Source organism: Lissotriton vulgaris, chromosome 12, assembly GCF_964263255.1.
Source record: "Lissotriton vulgaris chromosome 12, aLisVul1.2, whole genome shotgun sequence".
Lineage (NCBI taxonomy): Eukaryota > Metazoa > Chordata > Amphibia > Caudata > Salamandridae > Lissotriton > Lissotriton vulgaris.
Genome location: NC_141700.1, coordinates 668,766,189 through 668,790,135, shown reverse-complemented (window position 1 = coordinate 668,790,135; position 23,947 = coordinate 668,766,189). Strand labels below are relative to the sequence as shown.

Here is a 23,947-nt window from a genome sequence, read left to right as displayed (position 1 = left end):
AAGGGAAGAATTTTTAGCACAGCTAAAATTACTGATTAAAATACATAGACAGTTAGTCCAATATGTAATGCGGACTGCAACAGTCCATACAGCTGTTATTGTTCCATAGCTGACCCCTCATCAGGGGAACACAAATAAAATTACACCACAGAACATACAATCATGTCTAGGAAAATCTACCGCAAAACGGTAACAAATTCCTTTCTGGTTAGCCCAGAAAATCACTCAAATAGAGGCAGTATTCCCGAATACTACCCCTATTGAGAAACACAGAATTCTGACTATCTGTCTTCCAATGGGGGTCGCACCACATGTGGAGGACTGTGACACTTGGGGTACAGTCTTTGCTTCCATATACACAAAAACACATGGTGTTCCGTCCATGGCGGTAATACCGGATGTGCTAAAACAAATTCAGAATGAATACGGTCCAGCACCTGCTTTAACTCTTGGTATGAAATTACTGAAAGACTTCAAGCAGGTCTCGGCTATATTACTAGCCAACATAAAAGGAGAAGCAGTATCTGTGGCGATCCGCCAGAAATTGAAAGAAACAGATATAACAGATCAACCAATTGAGCTTGCCAGAATTATAGAAAAATGCTATGAAGAATTAGGTAGAGATAGTTTGGATGGGAAACCAGTAAAACCCCAACTACTCGAAAATCCTGAAAAATGATTTATTAAAAATAATCTAAACACTCCTAAAAAGAGCTGGGATGGAAATAAACAGTCCACCCCCAAAGAAAAAGTTTTTCAGTCCAGAGGAAGGTCTCCTCGGCGGAGGGAAAGAACTCCAACTCGAGAACACCAGTCTCCCCAGAGGGAACACTCTGAGAAAAGATATAACCTTAGAAATTGGGATAACTTGAAAAAGCCTGATAGATATCAAAGTATTGATACACGTCCCTCTCGATCTTTTTCGCAGAAATCGGAAAGAAGAGGACGGTCAGATCCAAGGGAAGAGCACACCAAGTCCAAAGACAAGGAACCTGCTCAAAGTAAAAAATTACAATTCCCAAGGAAGAAGGTAGCCAGTATTAGAGTAATCGAACATGCCGAGAATACTGAGGACACAACTGAAAAACGGAGAGTGGGCTCAGACAATGCTAGACAGTGCAGCAGAAATCAGCATAGCTCGCAAGATCCTGATGAGTCATCTGGAGACAGTGGACACGAATGAATACATCCAGAGTTAGCGAACCTCATAAGATATACGAAATAACACTGCGTATTAAGGGAGATAAGACTAGAAAAATAAGGGGTCTATTTTGGGATAACCTCTCAAAAGGCTATGACATGCTGTTAGCCGAGAAAGATTGGCCCCCAGAGTTTGTCAGGGAGTGCCCTCATGGCGAAGAAATGATTATGCCTGCCTTCTCAAATCACATTCCAATTCACACTAAATATATATAGGCAAGGAAATGGGCAGTAGCCCAGGCACCAGCATTATATAAGAATCATGTATGATGGGATGAGGACTCTCCTCCTCAAAAAATCCAGTTAAAAAGTCAACCAACTGCACAAAGGCAGTACCCAATTAAACAAGAAGCTAAAAAACAGGTCAGGGAGATTTTAGATCAACTTGAATACCAAGGGGTAATTGAAACATGCACCTCTCAAATGAACAATCCTTTGTTTCCTGCCTCCAAACCGGACGATTCGTATTGTCTAGTCTTGGACTACAGACACCTTAACTCATGTTGCAAAACATTTGCGGTACAAAATTCGCATAGTGCGGCACTAATGAATAACATAGTTCACAAAAAATACAAAACGACATTAGACATATCTAATGTTTTTTTTTGCCAAAACATTGCACCAGAAAGTAGGTACTTAACCGCTTTCTCAATAATGGGGTCACAGAGAAATTTCTGTAGGCTCCCACAGGGATTCAAGAACAGCCCAGGACTATTCTCAGCAAGAGTAACGGAGTTACTACAAATATATGATGATGAGGCATTATCTTATGTCGATGACATCTATCTCATAGACGACGACTTGGATACTCACTTGAAAAGGGTGAACACCATAATACTTGGGTTCGCAGCAGAATGTTACAAATTCAACTTTAAAAAGTCGAGAATGCCCATCTAACAGTCTTATTCTTAGGATACAAATTATCAAGTGAAGGAAAAAGCATAGCGGACAACTTCTTAGAGAAGTGCGCTGTACTCCAAGCACCGAAGACGCTGAAGAACTTACAATCGATTCTAGGCTTCCTGAATTTAGGAAGAACTTACATTCTAAACTACGCAGAGAGGATTAAACCTCTCTACGAATTAATCAAACCTGATTTTAAACCAATCAATTGGACTCAAAAACACACAGAAATTTTGAGATCACTGCAAACAGACATGTTAGCAAAAACAAAATTAGAAACACCCGACAATACACGCAACCTTGTAATCCGGGTCATCCCAGGAAAATGCGGATTCACGTACCTGACCTCTAATGAGGGAGAAACTGTACCAATAGCTTACAAATCACATTTGTACACACAAGTAGAAAAAACATTCAGTCTCACAGGAAATACTGTGAAGGCAGTGCAAACTGCTATAGCGAAAGAACGAGCACTAGCACAAGGCAAAAGGATCACTGTTCTCACAGAAGAATCCGCCTTCGAGGCACTATTCAGCCCAGTAAACCTGCCTACAGTGTCACTAGATCCGAAATGGATACAGTGGGGAAATTCTCTTGCTGCAGAAGACGTGAAATACTATTTCGCCCGCTCATGAAAAAACGGAATGATTTAAAATATGAAAAATAATATCCTCTGCCAATCGAAATTCTCCCTCTAGAACAGTACTCCTGTATAATCTATACAGGCAGATTTGTACAGCATTACAATGTAGAAGATAAATCCTACCATGCAGCCTGCGCGATTGTTAAAGGTCGCTGGCTCTGCGGTAGATTCAGACCGAAAATAACAAAAACTGAATCACTGAGAAAATGTTCGGCTCAGCGAGCTGAAATCAGATCTTTAAAGATGGCGCTTGAAAATGCCGAACGTGAATTCCCAACACTAATCGTGTGCGATTCGCATTTTTGCGTCAATTCTTACAATAATGATTTGCAGAGCTGGGTTCAAAATGATTACAAGGATGACACAGGTGCCGCAATCAAGCATAAAATGCTTTGGAAACAAGTAGTTCTGTTACAAAAAGAACTACTAAAGACTCACGTGATACACACTCTGAGTCATCGACGTAATGGCGTTCACGTTGCAGGGAATTCATTGGCTAATACAGCCACAGTGGAAGCAAGTAAACCGGCTTCCGTAGCCACAAAAAAGCATTCAGAAAAATACATAGACGGGGAAACCATGCTGGCAGTAAAAACATCTTCAAAAGGCAACTGTGCAGCATTACCTGTGAACTATCCACTCAATTATATATACGTAATTGATGCAAACTCCATTCCTTTTGCTCGAATCCCTGGAGTGGGAGATAGGGTAATTCCAAACACGAATCGGAGAAAGTTATTAATAGCAGACGCACACATGGGTGAAGGTCCAAGGCACAAACAGATGAAGGAATCTCTGACCGAATTACAATCAGTATACTGGTGGCTGGGGATGAGCCTGCACCATTATAAATTTGTAAAAAACTGCCCAGACTGCGACAGAGACCGCAGTAACGAGTCAAGCGGAGGGATGCCATGGCCATGTATGATGGTAGCATAGAGCTATCTACACATGCAATCCAGCGTCCTATTAATTGTTCAGGATTACATTCACATAAAAATGTGGCCTCAGCGCTCGGCTGATGCCAGAACTGTTATAAAAGATTTGCGAGTCTTTATCGGCACATACGCAATTGCCATGCTTCATTCTGACCAGGGTCCTGCTTTTAGCTCTCGAGCTTATAAGGAGGCCATGACCAGCATGAGCATTGGGTTGCGATTCTCTTGTCCCTTCCATCCTGAGGGAAACAGCGTAGTGGAAAGAAAAAACCGAGACATAAAGCAATCTATAACAGCAAAGGTATTAGGTTTGGGTGATGGGTGGGTCAAACATTTAATAAGTGTCCAACGTAGTCTTAACAACTTGCCAAGAAATTCTCTAAAAGGTTTCAGCCTGTACGAACTATTGTTCGGAACTAGAATGCATGTTCAGGACTTAGATAGTCTAGCTTCAGTGGTAGAAGATAAGAATAAAGACTTTGACATCAAAGATCATTTGGCTGTTTTACAGAACTTAATTGAAACAAGAAAAGCCCTGAGCAACATAAAGTTAAAACAACAGCCAATCACCGCTGAAGACACACCACCTGTCCCAGCAAGACCTGTCTGGATTCCAAAGATTGGGGATCTGGTCAGAGAGAAAATAGCGGTGAAGAAGGAATTTGTGCCTTCTTACAGAAAAGCAGTACCTGTCTTAGCGATCAACGGAACAAGATCAGTAGTACTACCGCCCCTTGCTGGTAAAAAGGAGAACAGAGTTGTATCAATCGACCTGGTAAAACCACAATCATGTGGCCTATAATCAATAGCAGGCCCAGTGGACTCCCAAGAAGTAACAGAATATCCAAATTTGCAAGTATCCAAGAGGTTCAAACTGAAAGATTAATCACATTTGATAAACCTGCAGTGAATAAAAAAGGACTATGCAGAAATGCCATGGAACTTGTGCCTCTTGAAACACAAATTGAAACGGTTTGTCATGAAACACCAGTCTACAATGATGTGGCATCAGAATGTGCTAATGAAAGCCAAATGGGAAAAACAATTCCAACAATCGACAGAACTGCATCTGGCTACTTCATCAACTTCGACAACTTTTCTGAAGATCAATGCGACCCTGAAGTGACGCCAGAAACAAAGACTTTTAAAGAAAAAGCAACAGAACTCTTTCATCAAATCAAAGAAGCATATCTCAATGCACCATTGATTGAGCATGGGATTGTATCAGGGGTACTTATACTCCTACTATGCCTAATTTTAGTTTTAATTTTAGGAAAATTTATTACAGTTCAATGGACACAGCAAGTCAGAACATCAACTTAGTTCTGAAGCCTCCCAATTCATCTCACGTCGAGAAAAGAGAACTATCATCAGTAAATGTCACAGCCATTCCAATACCTGGAGGAGTAGTTTGGGACAAGACAGACTATGAAATATATGGCCCGGTCGAGATCTTGAAATATCCTCACCAGTTTTAAGTTTCATTAAGTGACTTTGTAAAACCAAGTACATTCTCTCATGATTGGGACTTTAAAAGTATAAATGATATGATGTTGGATTTGGTGTTGTCAGCAAAATTTACAGAACATGATTATTTACAAGGTTATGAACAGATGTACTGTTTTTCACATTACGCAGACCACTACTTACATAAATCTGATCAACCTAGAAATGTTTTTAAATATAACCAATGGGAACATTGTGCTACTCCACCTAAAAGCAGTTCAAAAACTTTCTATGAGAAATTCCAATACTTCTCAGGGTTTAACACGAGTAATGCAGAAACATTTTATTATAAACTGTTGGATAAAACAGGGACGAAAACCATGCTGACAAATACTAAATTGATATATTCAGAAGCATTTTATGAAAAAATGATTACATTTGGTTTTGATTTCTGGAAAAATAACATTGAAACAAAATCCATCTGGGGTACAAAAGATTGGCAGGTACAAGGCCTAGAAGCATTATTTCGAGCCTGCATGATCCCAGAACAAATAATGTTCTTGAATGACACAATTCAACAAACAACCTGTCTTGGTCTAGCCAAGATTAAAGACCTTAACAAACCGTCTATTCCGAAGCCAATACCTGATAATGCAACCACAGATATTAAATTAGACGTATCCCAAATTTTAAATGAAAACAGAACACATCCTGATTGGAAAAAGTGGTTAATCTGGCCTTCAGACACGAATAACTGTCAAGATAGATTCCTGAACAAAATACAGGGGTTAAAAATGTCCTGACCAGACCCTAGATACTCCCAGAGACAACATCCAGGGATAGTAACAACATACAGTGTAGGGAAACTCTGCCTTGAATGGCTACAAACATCCACACTGGCACAAATTAAGCAACACTTGTCTTTACTTAAAGATGGTGCTGACTTGCGCGATTTCAATATGGTACCACGCAAACAGCGTCAAAAACGTTTTATAGCAGCCAGGATATATGCGGCATACAACGAGGCTTGGAAAGAAACTCAAATTGAAACAGCCGAGAAAATACGAGAAATTGATCGTATTAATTTGGAAAAATCACTCTCTATTGTGGACAATGGGTTAATGACTCTGTCCTCCAGAATATATTCACTGGACAGTATTGTATCATCTGCTATTGATATAATAGACCAGGACTTGCTAATGTTACAATATGGCCAGTCCCAATTATGTTCTATGGTACAGCTAGGCTGGACGTTGCAAAATCTCCGTTCGGGCTGTGTGCCATGGCGTTTAATCAACACAACGTCATTGTTTTCCATCTTTAACCTTACTGATAAACAAATCAGTTTGGCACAGAAAGGAGCAGACTATACAATCCTGAGCATCGAAAAACTTGAGAGATTGCCATTGACAATGTCAGAAAGACCTGTCATTGAATGGATAATACATGGGATTATCAAAATTCCGATAACAACTTTCCAATTTAAAAATTGCCTTGAGTATATACCGGCAGGCCAGTATGAAAAGTTGGGTAAAGGATACATTAAGTCATAATGGAAATTACCTTATACATACACATGTTATAGTGACAACAACAAAAATTTATTTCTTAGTGGTAATGAGTGTAAACATTCACTAAGCGGTATACTTTTGTGCCAAGGTATTAACTTACATAGGGCCTGTGAGGGTACGTCAAACAACCTTTCATGCCACCAGCATGGCACACCTGCAACACAAATAGAGCCCTTCTTTAGGCAACTTTCTAACGGGAGTTACGTTCTAATAACGGATCACAGCTGTTGTGGCTTTGTGCCAGGGAAAGCATATCTCTTAAGCGTGTGTTCCATGGTCACTTGCTGTATGCAAGCTTTGTATCCAAACGGCCCTGGAGACTCAGTGGCTCCGATTTGGCCTAATTTGAATATCTCTTCTATACGAATTGATACTTTAAGCAGAATGAAGTCTGTACTTTTGCAGACAACTGTGCCCATCTCGTCATCAAAAGAGATGTATGATCTCCAAGTTGCAAGGACGGCGGCAGAGATACATACACTTTTATCAACAAATTGTCCGGTGCATTTCACAGAAATGCTCAGCCAAATCCTAAATATGTCGAATGCCAGTGGTATCTCGAATGTATTTAAGACAGTTTTTTCAGGACTATTAACACCATTTGAAGCAGTCCTGGGTATCTTTCCAAATTTTGTACATTCGATTTTTGGCGGCGTACCACTACTTTTGGGACTCGTAGCAGGTATTTTATTTTTGACTCTCCTGCTCCGATATGGCAACCCAAAACGCATACATGACTCTGGCACGGATGGAAGAAACGATCCTAGCAATACGCTACCGGGACCGCATAACTAAAGTCCTTGGGATAGCCCGGCTACGAGATCTAAACATGACCTGGTTTATTTCATTCAGACCTATATTGCAGACCTGCATCTTACCTGTGCTTCGATGTATGCTATGCGGAGAGGAATGCGTGTTAGACACCTGTCTTGCACTACCATCAGCAATATCAATGGACGTCGATACTTTGCTAAGTCCAGTAACGGCTCACGCATCGTGTTGTCCCCAGCGGTTACCAATCCTGATGACGGCATTTGTTGAGACAACTGCACTACGACTAGGTGGTGGCAGTGAAGCAAGAAATGAAAGCAACATCACCCAGGTACGACCTTCTGTGAGCATTGCTGATCCTGAAATCGATGATAGCAATCATTCTCACAACTGCCAAGTTACAGCATTATCGAACTTGGTCGAACTGTCACCTGAATATATAGACCAATTCTTTGCGAGCCTGTCTGAAATGATGTTCTCCCCTGAACAGAAACAATAACTTTTTGGAAAAACATTCCGGCACACAGCGTTCCCATGAACTCTGAATTCGGCCTTCAGCTTTGATAAATGAAAAGCTACTGAAAAGCGTTTTGTACTATTTTTTCCCCGCTCACCATGAAATTAATTTTTCCAAAATATTTTCTTTTTTTCTGGCACACGTCCTTTGCTTAAAGTAGAACTATTCATAAAGAACAGAGCTTCTATTTTTAGTAGATCTAGAGACAAAATTTTACCTTAGCCTCTAGCACATTTTACAGCAATTGTATTTATACGTGATGAAATAGTCTCGCCCTTCCTTTCTGTATTTCGAGACTTTTTCATGTGTAAATTCTTCGCAGAATCGTTCAAATAATTACATATGCAATGTTTTTGAATGATTACTATGCTTGATAACGTACAGTACCAATTCATTTCCATGTATTTCACGTACACCATTTCAAATGCAAAATGTATTTTGGGGTGGGTAGGAATACACGTGCTTCTTATTGCTTTAGTTTTTAGTAATTTGATGGACATAAATTCATGGAGTGGGTGTTGTGTTTTATCTAGGACCCCAATCAATATTGTGACCTCATGCCCCTATACGGCTATAATCAATACATATCCCTATAATGGCATAGCGATCAGAGCCATATTTCAGTAACTCGTCTCTGCAGTTCATGACAGTCCATGACACAGCAGAAGCCACTTCCTTAGATTACTAGATAGCACACCGAGTTCTTTCGACATACCAAAACCCCAGCAACCTGGGAAAGCCCCGCTTGCTTTGTTTTGATTAGTAATAGAACTCCTGCGAGCACTGTAAGAACAACCAGTTCTTAGTGACATCTTTATTGACATCTTATGTCCAAAAACTTACGTCAAACTCAGCACCTTTCAGGTATAAATATACCAACATTGCCTTAAGCAAGCACACGGTGGTGGTGAATACTGGAGAAGATCGGCTGTCCCCTTGCAGAGCCCATCAGGTGCGAGAAGCCCACGGACGCCGCCCATCCTCTTTGACGCGCTGAGAAAGACGCTGTCTTTTCTCCTGCCGAGAAAATCCAGCTCCGGCGTTTCCAGCCTACCCTTGCGGGTGACTGGGATATCGGGTCCTAAAGAGGAGATACCAGACCTCCTGCATTCTATTCCAGAGGTACGGTGCTGACTAAACCCTTAGAGAGAATTCTTGAAACAAACTCTTGGCAAAACCAACTTAACTTAAACTGCTACTTACTTACTCCCTCCCACATATTAGGCTTAGGTCAGGTACACTGGGGTAGGCGTAGTTAGAAGCACCAGTTGAGGTCGTTAGCCAATGTATATATGAATGTATATATTTTATTCATTTTAACTATCTTATGGCTAAGAAACCATATCAATGCTTTTACAGTATTATTTCGTAATACTCCTTTTACTGTACGCACTTTTCATAATAACAAGTCTTGCAATTGTGGCAATTCATTTCTCTTGCATGAGAAGGAAGACTGCTCAATAAATAATATCTTTTATTGAAAACGCCCGTCTCTCTATTCTCTGCATTCTGGTGAAAGTAAATCTGCACAACTGACTGAGTGAAATAGCTGTCTATCGTTTCACACGACTCTAGAGATTGACTCTTATTCTGAGGAGGAAAGTTGTCATGTTTATGCGGTTGTCGGAAGCTGAATCCCTTCTTGTCTGAGCCAGGGAAGCTGATCACTTCCTATTCAGTCAAGAAAGTTTCCAGTGACCTCTGAGCTAGCTTGCGCAAACCTAAATTAAGTCTAACATAGTCAGTAGAGACCTAGAAGACCGCAGTCCTATGTCTACACTGCTGTTTATGTTATTCCAATGCGCAGGGCCTATAGGGAAAATAGGAAATACACTACAGACTAAGGCGTCGACATGTGTTCATGTCTTTGTTCTAAGGGCTGAGTTTGAGTTTGAGGGAGTGGGGGCGGGGCATTATGCCACCACCCCGCTCCCACACTGCCTAACTCCACCGCCCACCGCCTTGGAAAGGCACTGCTGTGTGACCGCAACAGAGCTTTCCAGCATGGCATGGACTGTGCCATCCATGCCATGCAGGAACTCAGAGTGCAGAAACCCCCATGCACCGAGGCACCAAGGGACATTTTCATGTGGGCTCACTTCCATGATAAGGAGGGAAGTAAGATAAACTCATACTATGCTTGGCAGTGCAGCAGCTGCACCACCAGCATATTATGGCCTCAGACTGCTGGTAGACCGGGATCATCGATCCTTGGGGATAGTAGCGTCCAACTGCCCAAGTCATAATTCGGCGGTCGGACCGCCAGTGTGACAGTTGCCACACCTCCACTATGGGTTTGGAAGACCCTAAGTCTGTTTCAGTCCATTATTTATGTCTTTGTACTAGTTGCTGCATTGTTTGAGAAAGGTGCTCTTGCGTCAAAATGTGTCAGTAATACACTGTACAAAATGTGCACATTGGAGTATGGGCATTCTTCTTTCAATGAGGGAGAAAAGTTCACCATTAGATGGGGGAGCACCCATCAGCCTTGCACAGTTGCGCTGGTGGTACTGACCTTTCTGTCACAAATGGAGACAGAACATATATATAAATACTTTGAAACAAGGGAGATAGTGGAACCTTCTTAGTCACAGCACTTAACCTAAGTAACTCATCGTTATCATATTCCCTTTAATATTAATTGAGGGATTTGTGTGCATTCTGATTAGCACCCACCATCACAATGCTGATTCACAGGAGAACTTTAACAGTATACATAAACGCACAGGTGCACAACAGCAGATTTAAGCAATAAAAGTAGTTCTTAATCTAATAATCACAGGACTAGAATTCCTTAATTTCGATTCTTTTTATTCCAGAGAACGTGAAGGAAAAAGATTGTACAGCCAACGTGTTTCGTCCACTGGGGACTTTTTCAGGGCGGTATTTTCTAATTTGAGTAGTCGTGCTGGAAGGTCCTAATTCTGGAGTTAATCGTATTGAATAAGTACTGGAACCGGATATTGGATACCTATTAGATGTGTCCAAGAGAGGGTCTTCACAAGATAACATGGAGACCACTGGCGAGGGCAAGGCTCGATCAAGGATTCTGCCCTTCAATGTCAATCTGGAGTATATACATCCCAAAATTGAAGGTCGAGAGTAGCGGCGCGGAGGCCAATGTCAATAATTAAATATGTCAAGCAAGTGGTTGTGGCCGATGTTTTTTAAAGGGCCACCAGAGAGAAGGTATAGCTCAAAAGACTAGTCAATTATAAGCGATTCTTGATGAAGTGCATAAGTCTCATACCAAATAAAAATGAGCCCTCAAAAATTGAAGAGTGCTTCTTGGCTCATACATGGAAGGCGTAATTCCCATCTGTAGAGAGCGAAACGGCTCGTGATAGGATCGTCACAGCCTGACACGACCTCCTCCAAAAGCGGACAGCGATACCGGGTCCCGTGCAGCACCATAATATCTATATAGTAAGAAAGTGCCTCTTTTGGTATTGTCAGTCCTCCACATTTTGGACTGATGCTGCTGGTTTTTAGACTCTGAAGTGCACTGGGCTAGGCAGACCAGGCTCCAGTGCATGTGCTCTGACCCCTTGTTAGAATTGGGAGTTCTTGCTGGCTGAGGTATGAACCCAGGCCAGGCAGAAACCACCACTCTAGTCAGGGTAAGCTAGATACCAACTAAAGATAACCTGTGCTCACACTAGTCAGGCCTATCTAAAGAGGCGATTTGTAAAGTATTTGTGCAACACACACACGAAGTAACACAATGAATACACCACAAAATGACTCCACACACATTTAGAAAAATAGATTATATTAGTTTAGATTATAAACAAAACAAGACCAAAGGACAAAAATCCAATGTATGGAAGTTGAGATATTACATTTTAAAGACTAAGGGGGCCATTAGGACGGCGGGCGGATCGCCCCCGCCAGGCTGGCGGTAGCCACCGCCGGCCTGGCATGGGCGATCCACCCGCCATCCTTGCTCTAAAGACACCCCGCCATATTAGGTTGGCGGGGGGACCGCGGCGACTGGGGCGGAAAAGATATAATATGGTGGCGGTGTCTATCAGACACTGCCAGCCATATTATGATGGGCAAATTTGAATGCCTTTCTGCCGCCACGGAAAGGCATGCGAAAAATACCTGCGGGGGCCCGTTGCGGGCCCTCAGGGACTCCGGGGGGGTGGGGGGTACACATGGGGGGTACCCCCGCATTTCAAAGTGCAACATGGCAGGCACCGCGCGGTGCCTGTCATGTTGTGCTTTGAAATGCACGACGTGCATTTTTACCATTGCGGCGGGTGTCGCTTGCAGCACCGCCCTCCGCAAAGGATAAAATACAGGATGCGCCCGCCACAGTCGCATCTTAATTCGCCAAGGCGGGACCGCCGCTCCTATGGTGGGCGGTCCCGTTTTGCACGGGATGGCGGGCGGGCAAAGTCCGCCCGCCATCCTAATGGGGGCCTAAATGTAATATAGCACTTAGAAGCAAGTAGCACTAAAAAGGTTACTTTAAGGTGCACTGGACCGGCGCAAAGTCCGGCTACAGGACCAACGCACGTCCCAGTGAACAAAGCAAGTTCCCTGGTTGCAAGTCGCGAGGTGCGTCCCTCAGTGTGCAGAAAAAATATTGAGTTGGAAATGTCGAACTACAGGAATATCGAATCCTAAATATTGATAGTGAGAAATATCGACAGCAAGAATATCGTGCTCAAGATTATCGAATTTAAGGTAAGATATATCATTTTTTAAAATATAGAAGTCGATAATATTGTTTGCAAAATTATAGGGGGTCATTACAATAGAGTTGAATCCGCCATCGGCAGCCTGCCAGTGGATGATTCACCACCATCGTGCAGCCAGTCTACGCCCGCCAGATGAGGATGGCAAGTGGTTTGCTGAAGGACGGGAAGTCCATCTGTCATGGGTGCGACACAGGCAATTGCTACGATTGCCTGTCGGACCCACCTCGCATCCGCAAAATGGTTTGCCAGATTAGGATACTGCATCCCTGCCAGCCTGTGTATGGCAGTTCAACCACCATTCACAGGCTGACAGGGATGTACTTTGGGGGCCCGTTGCAGGCCCCCAAAGTGTCATATCTCTGCAAAAGTAATAATAAATCCTCTTTACTGGTGAAGCTGGATTAAACATTGTTGTTTTAGAGATGCCACTCTTAGAAAGTGGACATTTCTCTACACTTACTGCTCTGTGCGCCATGTAGCCTGTCTTCAATACATGTCTGGGGTGGGTGACAACTAAGCCTGGGTGAAGTTTGAGGAGTTCTGCTATGCAGAACACAGCAAAGTGACAAAAAAACTCCACCAAGCTACGCAGAGTTCGGCGAGCGGCAGAGACTCTTACCTCGTGTCGTTCGCACTGAATTTTAGTGCCGTCTGTCCTGCACTGTAAAGTCAACATGAACGGCTTCTCATAAAGTGCAAGAGAGTGCTGTTCAAGTAGAATTCTACTCGAGCAGCAGCTTCCTCAACGCAAACAGAAGGTTTCTCAACGAGAGCGGTAGCGACCATCCACGACCGCCCGCATTGAGAAATCTCTCTGGAAAGTGGTCTAACAATAGATTTTCCTCGCTCATGCTTGCAAACTTACTGTTGGCGGATGTCAATGAAGAAAAAACTCTAATTCACTATGCAGAGTGGAGTTATTTGGAACTCTGCGAGCTCCGCAGAGCGTAAAAAACTCCTCAAACGGAGCAAATGGAGAGGAGTTTACCGCCCCGGCTTAGTGACCACTACACTTGTGCATTCCCTCTAGACAGCCGCAAGACAGGAAGGATAGGTGTGTACCCATCTACATACATCTGAATTTTGATGGCCTTGTCTGTGCAGGATGGAAGAAAGGGGCTAACACTTCACTTGAATAGGCTGTGTCCTGTCCCCATACCAAGAACTTATTACCCCACACAGATAGCCTGGCAGACAAGACTCGGGGACTGGGATCCTTGTGCACTGCAGAGGGCTGCTTTGAAGTCACGTCAAAGGCACTTTTGAGTACAAGTACTGAGTATCTCACCCCCTAAAACCAGACACTTCTGGATCTTGAACTCAATCTCTGTCAGATGGACTTCTGTGCTGCTTAAAGGACTCCTCTATGGACTGCAGACTTAGGGGTCGATTCCGATTCGGGAAAAAACGCTCCGAATAGCCGTTCGGAGCGTTTTTCCCATAGGAATCGTACCCTGCAACATCCCCAGTACGTACAACGAAGTACGAATCGTACCAGGAGCTGGACTCCGTACGAATCGCACAGAGACCGTACAAATCAAATCCCCGTACAAATCTCCCTCGGAGCCCACTGTACACATCTGTACGGTTCGTGGCTGCTTTTTCCGACCCCGCAAGTACAACACTTTTTCTACGGGAGCGGAAAACAGCTGTAATAGCAGAGTTCGCCCTGAAACAGGTACAGAACGGCCCCCAGGGTACGGTGCGTACACCCCATTATAGCAGGGGTATGGTGCGTACCCCTGCGATCTTAGGGTGTACGCACCGTACCACATGTTTGCTGGGTGTGCGGTGCGTACACCCTGCAATCGCGGGGTACGGTGCGTGCACCCCAAGATCGCAGGGGTACGCACCGTACCCCTGCTATCATGGGGTGTACGCACCATACAGTGTGTAGGTGATTGTGTGCTTTTCCATACGAATCGCTCTTACCTGACGTGGACCGTACGAATCACGTCCTCATACCCCGGTCCGGATCGTACTCGTCGGGTCGTACGGCATGTGTGCGAGTCGTACGGTTCACTGTTTCAGCATTGCAATACGTACGGATCACGACGATTCGGATGGATTGACGGAATACGGATCGTACTATGTGACTCGGATGGAAGGGTACGAATCGTACGGCGATGGCTCTGGATGAAAATCGTACGGACGTTTTTTTCCAGGATCGGAATCGGCCCCTTAGAGTACCTGCTTTTCTCTTGAGTTTCCTTGCTGCCTGCTGCTCTCTTTCTCAGCTGAAGGAGAGCTGGACTCTACCTTCACTTCATGTGATCTTCAAGGGCTTGTTGGCTTACATCCTGTTGCTTGAGACTCAGGGATATCAAAGTCTCTACCCCCGCTCCTGTGTCGTTTTACTGGAAGGGGCCCAGATAATTGCAACAGAGATTTTGACGCATCCCTGTCTGTGTGCAACAGAACTGGTGCATTGATCCGGTTGCAGGAGTGAAATCATCACATTGCAACCAGCACTTTTCCTCCAGAGATCGACTCATCAGATAGCATATCTCTGCAGCTTGGTGAGATCAATGCATCCACTCGACTGCATTGTAGAAAAAAGCACATCGCTCAAAGCCTCCTAACTCCAGTGCCTGCCATCGAAATTGATGCATCTTCTTCACTACCTGGAGAAGAGTAATGCGGTTCACTGACAAAACTTCGACACACAAAGCATGCCCATACCACAATATTGAGTCATAAAAGTAGATGTAAAAAAATATTGACAACCTATATTTATAAAGGCAAGTACAAAAATATCTAAACAAAAATATTGATTACATAAATATAGTTGTAAAACATATTGTTTTTATATATATATATAAAAATGATAAATATCGAATATATTAAATAATAAAAGTAATAAAAAAATTAATAGGTGTAATACACACTTGAACAAAAATAAATGAACATAACATAAAAAATGTAAAAAATGTAACACCCGCATATATAATAATTATTATATATATTTACTGTAAAACAATTATTAAACTATTAATTTAAATTTCTTTTATAATTGAAAAAGTATATTAAAATGGAACAAATATATATATATATATATATATATATATATATATATATATATATATATATATATATATATATATATATATATATATATATATATATATATATATATATATATACATACATATACCAATAACAAAAATTGTATGTTAAAAAACATTCTATTAATAATTAAAACATTAAACTATTTAAAAATGTTAAAACTTAAATTTCCCACTCTAGTCAATGCAACAGTTGGGAAAGTGTTGGATAGCAGCAGGGTAAAAATTACTATTCCCACTCCAGTGAGTGCAACAGTAGGGAAAGTGATGGATAGTGGAGATATAAAATTTACTATTTCCACTCCAGTCAGTTAAACATTAGGGAAAGTATTGGATAGCGGAGGGGTAAAAATTATTATTCCCACTCCAATGAGTGCAACATTAGAGAAAGCATTGGATAGTGCAGGGGTTAAAATGACTATGCTCCTTCCAGTGAGTGTAATAGTAGGGAAAGTGTTGGATTGTGGAGGGATAAAAATTACTATTCCCACTACAGTCAATTCAAAATTAAAAGCAAACAAAATATCAGCAACAACAAAAAATATTCAAAAAACTAAATACATTAAAATATATATATAAATATGTAAAAAATTACAATACAAATATATTTAATATTATACATTTAAAAAAACATGTTATAACGTTAAATACATATCTCAATTAACTACAAATATTATATTAAATGAAAGAAATAGTTGTAGTTACAAATTATTTATAAAGAAAACATTATTACATACATTCATTTTATTTACAGCCTACCCAATACCACCACACAATTTACAACCCACATCTAAATTAAAAATAAAATGTACTTCTATAATAAACATAATTAATTATCAATTATAAAAACTAATTAAAATACAACAAAATAAATTACTTCCCACCCTTTACCCCTATAAACCCCCCCAACCTGCACCTAAAAATAATTACACAACTTCCATATTTAATTTTCAATTTAAATATTTAATTTAAATTAAAAAAAATATTAATTAGTTAAAAATAAATTACATTCCACTCTTTACCCCTGTAAATACCACAACCCACATCTAAAATTAATTGAACAATTTTCACTTTTAATTTTCAATTAATTAGTTAATAATAATTAACAACCAATTCTTAATTAATTTAAAATAAATTACTACCCATTCTTTACCCATATAAACCCCACAACCCGCACCTAAAATGAATTACACAACTTCAATATTTAATTTACTTTTAATGAATTAATATTGATGAATAACTTATTAATTAATTAAAAATAAATTGCTGCCTACCCTTCATCCCTATAAATCCCACAACCTGCACCTAAAACTAATTACACAATTTCCCTATTTAATTTTTAATCAATTAATATTAATTACCATCAAAATAAAAATTAAATAAAAATAATAATTCCCACAATGAACACTATAAAATATCAATTAAATAAATATTAATAAATAAAACAATACAATTAATGTATTATAATTTAATTAATTCCCACCCTATTCCTCTATAAAGCCACAACCTGCTACAGAACTAAAAAATGCTAAATAGAATTACAATAAAATTAATAACTACTAAAAATGTAACACATATAATAAAAACCTTAAACAATCCTTATACAAAAAAATACATCACATACATTTAATACATATACTAAAATATATAACACTAATTAAAAATCGATATTTTAAACAACAATGGGGGTCATTACGATGGTGGACGGACTTAAGTCCGTGCCCCATCGACACAGGATTTGGAGGGGCTGCCTATATGGCGGCAGTCCCTCAAGTACAATTACAATCCAACAGTACAGGCCCTGGGTATATCGTATGCAACTTTACAATGGATGTATCAGTACAACAAATATGCCAATCAGGTATATACCAATGTCATTATGTTTAAGGGAGAAGCGCATGCATTTTAGCACTGGTTAGCAGTAGTAAAGTGCTCAGAGTATGTGAGGAGTGGATGTGGCCTATTGGCTAAAGCAGTCAACCTCGAAGCTGGGGAACCAGGTTCGAGTCTCAGCAGGGACGCTCAACATCCCGTGGTTCTGGGCAAATCACTTAGGGGCCGATTCCGATTCGGGAAAAACCACTCTGAATAGACGTACGGAGCGTTTTTCCCCTACGAATCGTACCCTGCAACGTCCCCGTATGTACGATGAAGTACGATTTATACCAGGAGCAGGACTCCGTATGAATCGTACAAAGACCGTACGACTCTAATATCCACACGATTCTCCCTCGGAACCCGCTGTGTTGTGACATCCGTACGGTTCGAAGCAGGTTTTGCCGACCCAGCAAGTACGATTTGTGTCGGGTACGCACCATACGGCGCTATTTTTACGGGAGCCCAAAACGTCCGGAGAAGCAGAGTTCGCCTCAGAACAGGTACGGACCGCCCCCCCCTTTACGGTGCATACACCCCATGTCTGCAGGGGTACGGTGCGTACCCTTGCAATCATGGGGTGTATGCACCGCATCCCATGATTGCAGGGTGTACGCACCGTACCCCATGATCGCAGGGGTATGTACTGTACCCCTGCGATCATGGGGTGTACGCACCGTAAGGTGTGTATGTGATTGTGTGGTTGTCCGTATGAATCGCCCTTACCTGACGTGGACCGTACGAATCGCGTCCTCATACCCCGGTCCGGGTCGTACTCGTTGGGTCCTACAACATGTTTACGAATCGTACGGTTCACTGTGAGGGTCCGTGTCGTATGGTTTCACCCTTGCAATTCATACGGTTGGCGACGATTCGGACGGATTGACGAGATAAGGATCGTACTACGCGATTCGGACGGACGTGTACGATTCGTACGGAGAGGGCTCCGGATACGATTCGGACGGACGCTTTTTTTCCCAAATCGGAATCGGCCCCTTAATGTCCCTGTGCCTACCAAAATGAATGTATCTGTCTATTATGTAACTGGTGCTCACGTAAAGCAGTTTGATACCTGAAAAAATTGTTCCAAGGTCAAAAAAAAAGAACCAGCAAAAACAGGAGGTAAAAGGCAAAAAGTCCACCCTAAAAATGACAGGTCTAACACGTGTCCCCCCTAACTGATAATGGGGAGATCTACCCAACCACTAATGAGTTCTCATCACTAAGGCGGAAAACCCTAGCTAAACCATCAGCATTGGTGTGGTCTACCCCAGGTCTGTGGTCCACACTGAAGTCCATAACCTGTAGGGAAATAATCCACCTCAACAGTACTGGATTCTCACCCACCATTTCATTTAGGAACCTCAGGGGCATGTGTTCAGTTACAGGTTTGGCCTCAACTTGTTCCCAGTGCCCAGACCCCACCAAAAGCTTTTTTCTCCATAGCACTCCAACTCTTTTTCCTGGGGAGTAACCTCGTGGAGATGAAGGCTACAGGTTGGTCTAGGCCCTGCTCATTATGTTGGGACAGCACTGCTGCCAAGCCATGCTCTGAGCCATCTGTCTAAATGATAAACTCCTTGGAGACGTCAGAGACCTTGAACACAGTAACTGTTTATATGGCCTGCTTAAGGGAGTCAAATACAGTTTGGCATGCCTTTGCCCAAATCACATTCTGGGCTGCTTCTTCGAAGTCAGCTCAGTCAAGGGGGCAACAATGGTGTCATATCCCTTGTCAAACCTCCTATAGTACCCAGTGAAGCCCCAAAATGCTTGGCCCTCAATCTGGGTTTTTAGGGGCAGCCAGGCCATGATGGTTTCTATCTTGGCCTGTAGGGGTTGCAATTTCCCCTGCCCACCAGGTGTATGAATTACACCACAGACCCCTGCCCTATTTGGCACTTACTTGCCTTGATAGTCAGGCCTGAAAAGCCTGAAGCACTTCCTGGAGGTGAAAAAAGCGGTCTTTCTAGATGTTACTGAAGACTGGTATGTCATCTATATAAGCAGCAGAGAAGGCCCCCATACTAGCTAGGACTTGGTTCATCAGGCTCTGGAAGGTGGCAGGGGCATTGTTTATCCAAAGGGCATTACTCTAAACTAGTAGTGGCCCTCTGGAGTGCAGAAGCTGCCCTCTCCTTTGCTTCCTCTGTTAGGGTGATCTGGCAGTACCCTGATGTAAGATCAAAGGTAGTGAGATACTGGGAAGCCCCTAGCCAATCAGCTCATCAGCCAGCGTTAATGCTGGACCTTACTTTAGCTGACAACCTGCAAGAGGTTGTCCCTGTGTGGGTAGTCCCAGTGTTAAGGAAGAACAGAGAAGAGTACTGTCCCGACACTTGGTGACAGTCTATTTATTGTTCAGGAGTTAGAGTGGGGGAAAGGATTATTCCTTCCACAGAATTATCTTTCTCTTTGGAGTCCAAGATGTTAGGGAGAGGTGGACTCTCCTCTTCCTCTTCTTCATCTGTCACCAACAGCATGGTGAGCTCAGACCTCTGATAGTGTGTTTTGAGGCGATTTACATGCAGCACCCTGTGAGGTTGCCTAGGGGTCTTTAGGTCCACCAGGTATGTGGCCTCACCCTTTCCTTAAATCACCTCATATCGTCCATTCCAGTAATCCTAGAGGGCCTTGAGCTCTACTGAGTCCATCACCCACACTTTCTGACCAGATTAAAACTCCACAGGTTTAGGATTTTTGTCATACCACTCCTTCATGACTTTATGGCTGGCTTCAAGGTTACTGGAAGCTTGCTTCCATAGCTAAGCCATTTGGTTTCTGAAGGCCAGCATTTAGCTCACTATATCCTGGGGTAACTTTCCGAGAGCTTGCTCCCACCCTTCTTTCGCCAGATTGAGAGGTCCTCTGACCGGGTGCCCATACAATAGCTCGAAGGGGCTGAAACCCACTTCTCTCTGTGGCACCTCTCTGTAAGCAAACAAACATGGTATGGTAAGAGGATAGCTTACTTTTCCCGCAGAGTCTCCGGCAGGCCTCTGATCATGCCCATCAGTGTTTTGTTGAACCGCTCATCAAGCTCATTGGTTACACCACAGTCTTTCCACATTGACTGCATTTAAGCAGACATGAAGTTTGTGCCCCTGTCAGACAAAGATTCCTTGGGGAAAGCCACTCTGGTAAATATCCCCATCAGAGCTTTTGCCACTGCAGGTACAGTTGTGTTCCTCAGAGGGATTGTCTCTGTTGCCTCTGTTTACCTAGTGGCGTGATCCACCAGAACTGGGAAAAACCTGTTGCCTGATGTAGTCTGGGGATCCATAGGCCCTACAATGCCAATGCCCATCCTCTCAAACAGGGTGTTAATGACCGGCAAGTGATTAAGGGGGTTTAAGCCTCTGTCGTTGTCTTTTTGCTGGCCTGGCAAGTCACATAAGTCATAGAGAATGTATCTGAGGAATTCTTGATCGTAGGCCAATAGAAGTGGGGGACAAGCCATGCAAAGGTCTTGTCTTAGCCTAGGTGTCCTGTCAGGGATATGATGATAGCCAGATAAAATAAGAAGGCCTGTAGCATTGGGGGCCACCAGGGCCCTTGATGTCCCATGCCCAGGAGCCTTAGGCTCACTGTACATGTCCTCCCGGTAAATGTGGTGACTACCTGCTGTTTGGGCTTTAGCCTGTTGCCTCATGCCCAGAAGGCTTAGGCACTCCCATTGTGCCCTACAGAACTACTCCTTGGTGGGTTCTCCTTCCTTCCACATGCATCCTTCAGTGCAATATCTCCCTCAGTGGACTCCGCTGTGGTCATCACAGGTGCCCTATCCATCTTACTGGGGGTACATTCAGGGTTGGTTTTCAATGTCCTTTCCCTCTCGCCTTTTTAGCAGCTGGCTGGGCCATTGTTCCAGGCCCCAGCCCTTCTTGAATCCCATCCTGGGCAGCCATGGACCGTGTGGAAGCACAGATCCAGTCAGGTAACCCTACATTTCCACATCAGCCTTGAGCTCGACTTCCGTCCAGGAAGTGTGCTCAAGGCCATTACCTAACAAACAGTCCAAAGCATGACAGGGCTCACTGCAACTTTCAGAAGACGTGAACCCCCCCAACTCAAATGGAACAGGGGCCACAAGATACTGGCCCTCTCTGTTGTCAGTCACCACAAACTGGTGGAATGCATGCAGGATTACCTGCTCTGGGGGAAACCAGTTGACACCTTACCACAGTCATACTAGATCCTGTATCCCTAAGACCCTTAACCCTTTGCCCATTGATGGTGACCCATTGCCTATACGTTGTGGTACTTGAGGGCACATGGATCTTAGGAAAAATCTCACTGTCACCCAGGGACACTAAGGTAACCTCACTAAATTCACCCCAGCCCCATTAAAAGGTACACACCCGTCCGCCAGCACTATACTAGCCACTGCTGGAATCTTTCCTCTAGTTGGAGGGTGTGCTCTTTTTGGGCATATGGGATCCCCTTGTAGTATCCATACTCACCACTCAAAGCACTTCGGAATTCTGGGCTGCTGACTCTGGTCAGGGTAGTTTTTCTTCTGACAGCCAGATTGGGGATGTGAAGCAGAGCCTTTGCCTTGTGAGTTGTTTTAGGGGCCTGAAGAGAACTCCTTCTTTTTCTCTTGCCCCCCCCCTTTCTTCTGGTAGAAACCCTGACCACCCTTTTTGGAATCCCTCCCAAGATAATACCTTTCTGGACACTCTGGTGCTGAACCAGAGGTCTGCCTCATCAGCAAGCATCCTGGGGTCACAATGCTTACCATCAACCTGGCATTGGCACAGCTCTGTAAAACAAAGATCAATCATGTGCTCCTTTAAAATCCATTTGTACAGCCCTGAATAGTCATATACTGTGTTGCCCCTCACACAGCCCTTCAGTGCCTTGCTAGCATAACCTAAGCAGTCACCCATCTCTGTTCTGTGATATGATCTTATGGCTGGCCCTGACCCTCTGTCTGTATTTGCACATGTGTCAGCCAAACTTACAAACAAAGATGCCCTTCATTATAGTGTAGCTTGTCTAGTCCTCTATCTCTGGTGTGAGAAGTGTATCCCACCCCACAGTGGGCCTGTACCTCTATAGACTACCATCCCAAGATTCCTCTGAAACCTTATGCACTCTTAGAGCCATTTCATACACAGCAAGTCATTTGTCTATGTCATCCTCCACCACATAGCTTTGCACCAGATCCAGCAGTGGCCCGCTGGAGTGAGATCCATGGGGCAGTGAGGTAGATGGGGGATGGGCAGGGTGGGGGGTAGCAAACACCAGAATATGGATGAACGAAGGTAAGTAAACATTAAAATGAATAAAACAAATGTAATTGCGCGCGCTGCATCACATTTTACGATGCAGCACGCGCAACAAAATTTGGTTTATTTAGTTAAATGTTTACTTACCTCCATTCATCCATATTCCGGTGTTTACTACCCCCCACCCTGCCCCTCCCCTGCCCTGCCTCAGTGACCCACGGAACTCCCTCCAAGGGACCAGATCTTTTAGGAGTCTCACTTCAAGACACTGCAGTATGCTGCCACCATTGCTGGACTCCCCCTGCAGGACTTTCAGGTCCAGCTCTCTGAGGTTTAGCTCATGGGTTAGTTTCCTCACCTCCAGAGCCAACCTACTTTCTTCTAGAGCTTTGTCTTTCTCAAGTAGGGTAAACTTCTCTGTCTGCTCCAATTTCATTTTGACAAGGTCTATTTTCATCTTTCTCTGCTCCTTCCTGTCTGCTAGGTCCTCTGGTGACAGGCCTTTTGAAGATACACTGATCCTTGTTCTGGGAACCACCATTGTGCCTGGCAAATTGTTGGTCACCTCCACAGGTAGTCCTAAAACCACAATAGACTCCAGGTCCAGCTCCTCCTCATCCTCAGTACTCTTTGGCTCCTCTTCCTCCTCTCCCTCCTCCTCCTCATCTAGATCTCATACATTGCAACTTGGGCCTCTGTCCATGCTCTCAAAGTTTTCTGCAGCTCCACTTTTCACTGAAAGCCTTTCATAGAGATTTGAAATTCCCTGCAATTGGTCTTCATCTGAGACACCGGATATGACTGGCCCAGATCAAATTCCCCTTCTGAAGGTGCAGGTACTGTGGTTACTTCCCCAGTGGTAGACATGTTTAACCCCTCCCACGCTTATGACGGAACCGCTCCGTCATGGCCCTCGGGTGGGCTGTGCTGGTGACGGAGCGGTTCCGTCATGGCCCTCTCGTCGCGCCTTCGCGGTGCTGATTTCGCGCCTGCGCTGACGTTCTAAAGAACGGGCGGGCCATGACAGAACCGCTCCGTCACAAGCACAGCCCACCCGAGGGCCATGACAGAGCGG

At 43.3% G+C, this 23,947-nt stretch overlaps 1 pseudogene; it reads right to left on the bottom strand.

Moving 5' to 3' along the window:
* The window catches only part of LOC147677972 (CDGSH iron-sulfur domain-containing protein 2A pseudogene), a 74,714-nt pseudogene extending 51,301 nt beyond the window's left edge, over nt 1-23,413 (bottom strand).
* Nucleotides 23,414-23,947: the final 534 nt, after the last annotated feature.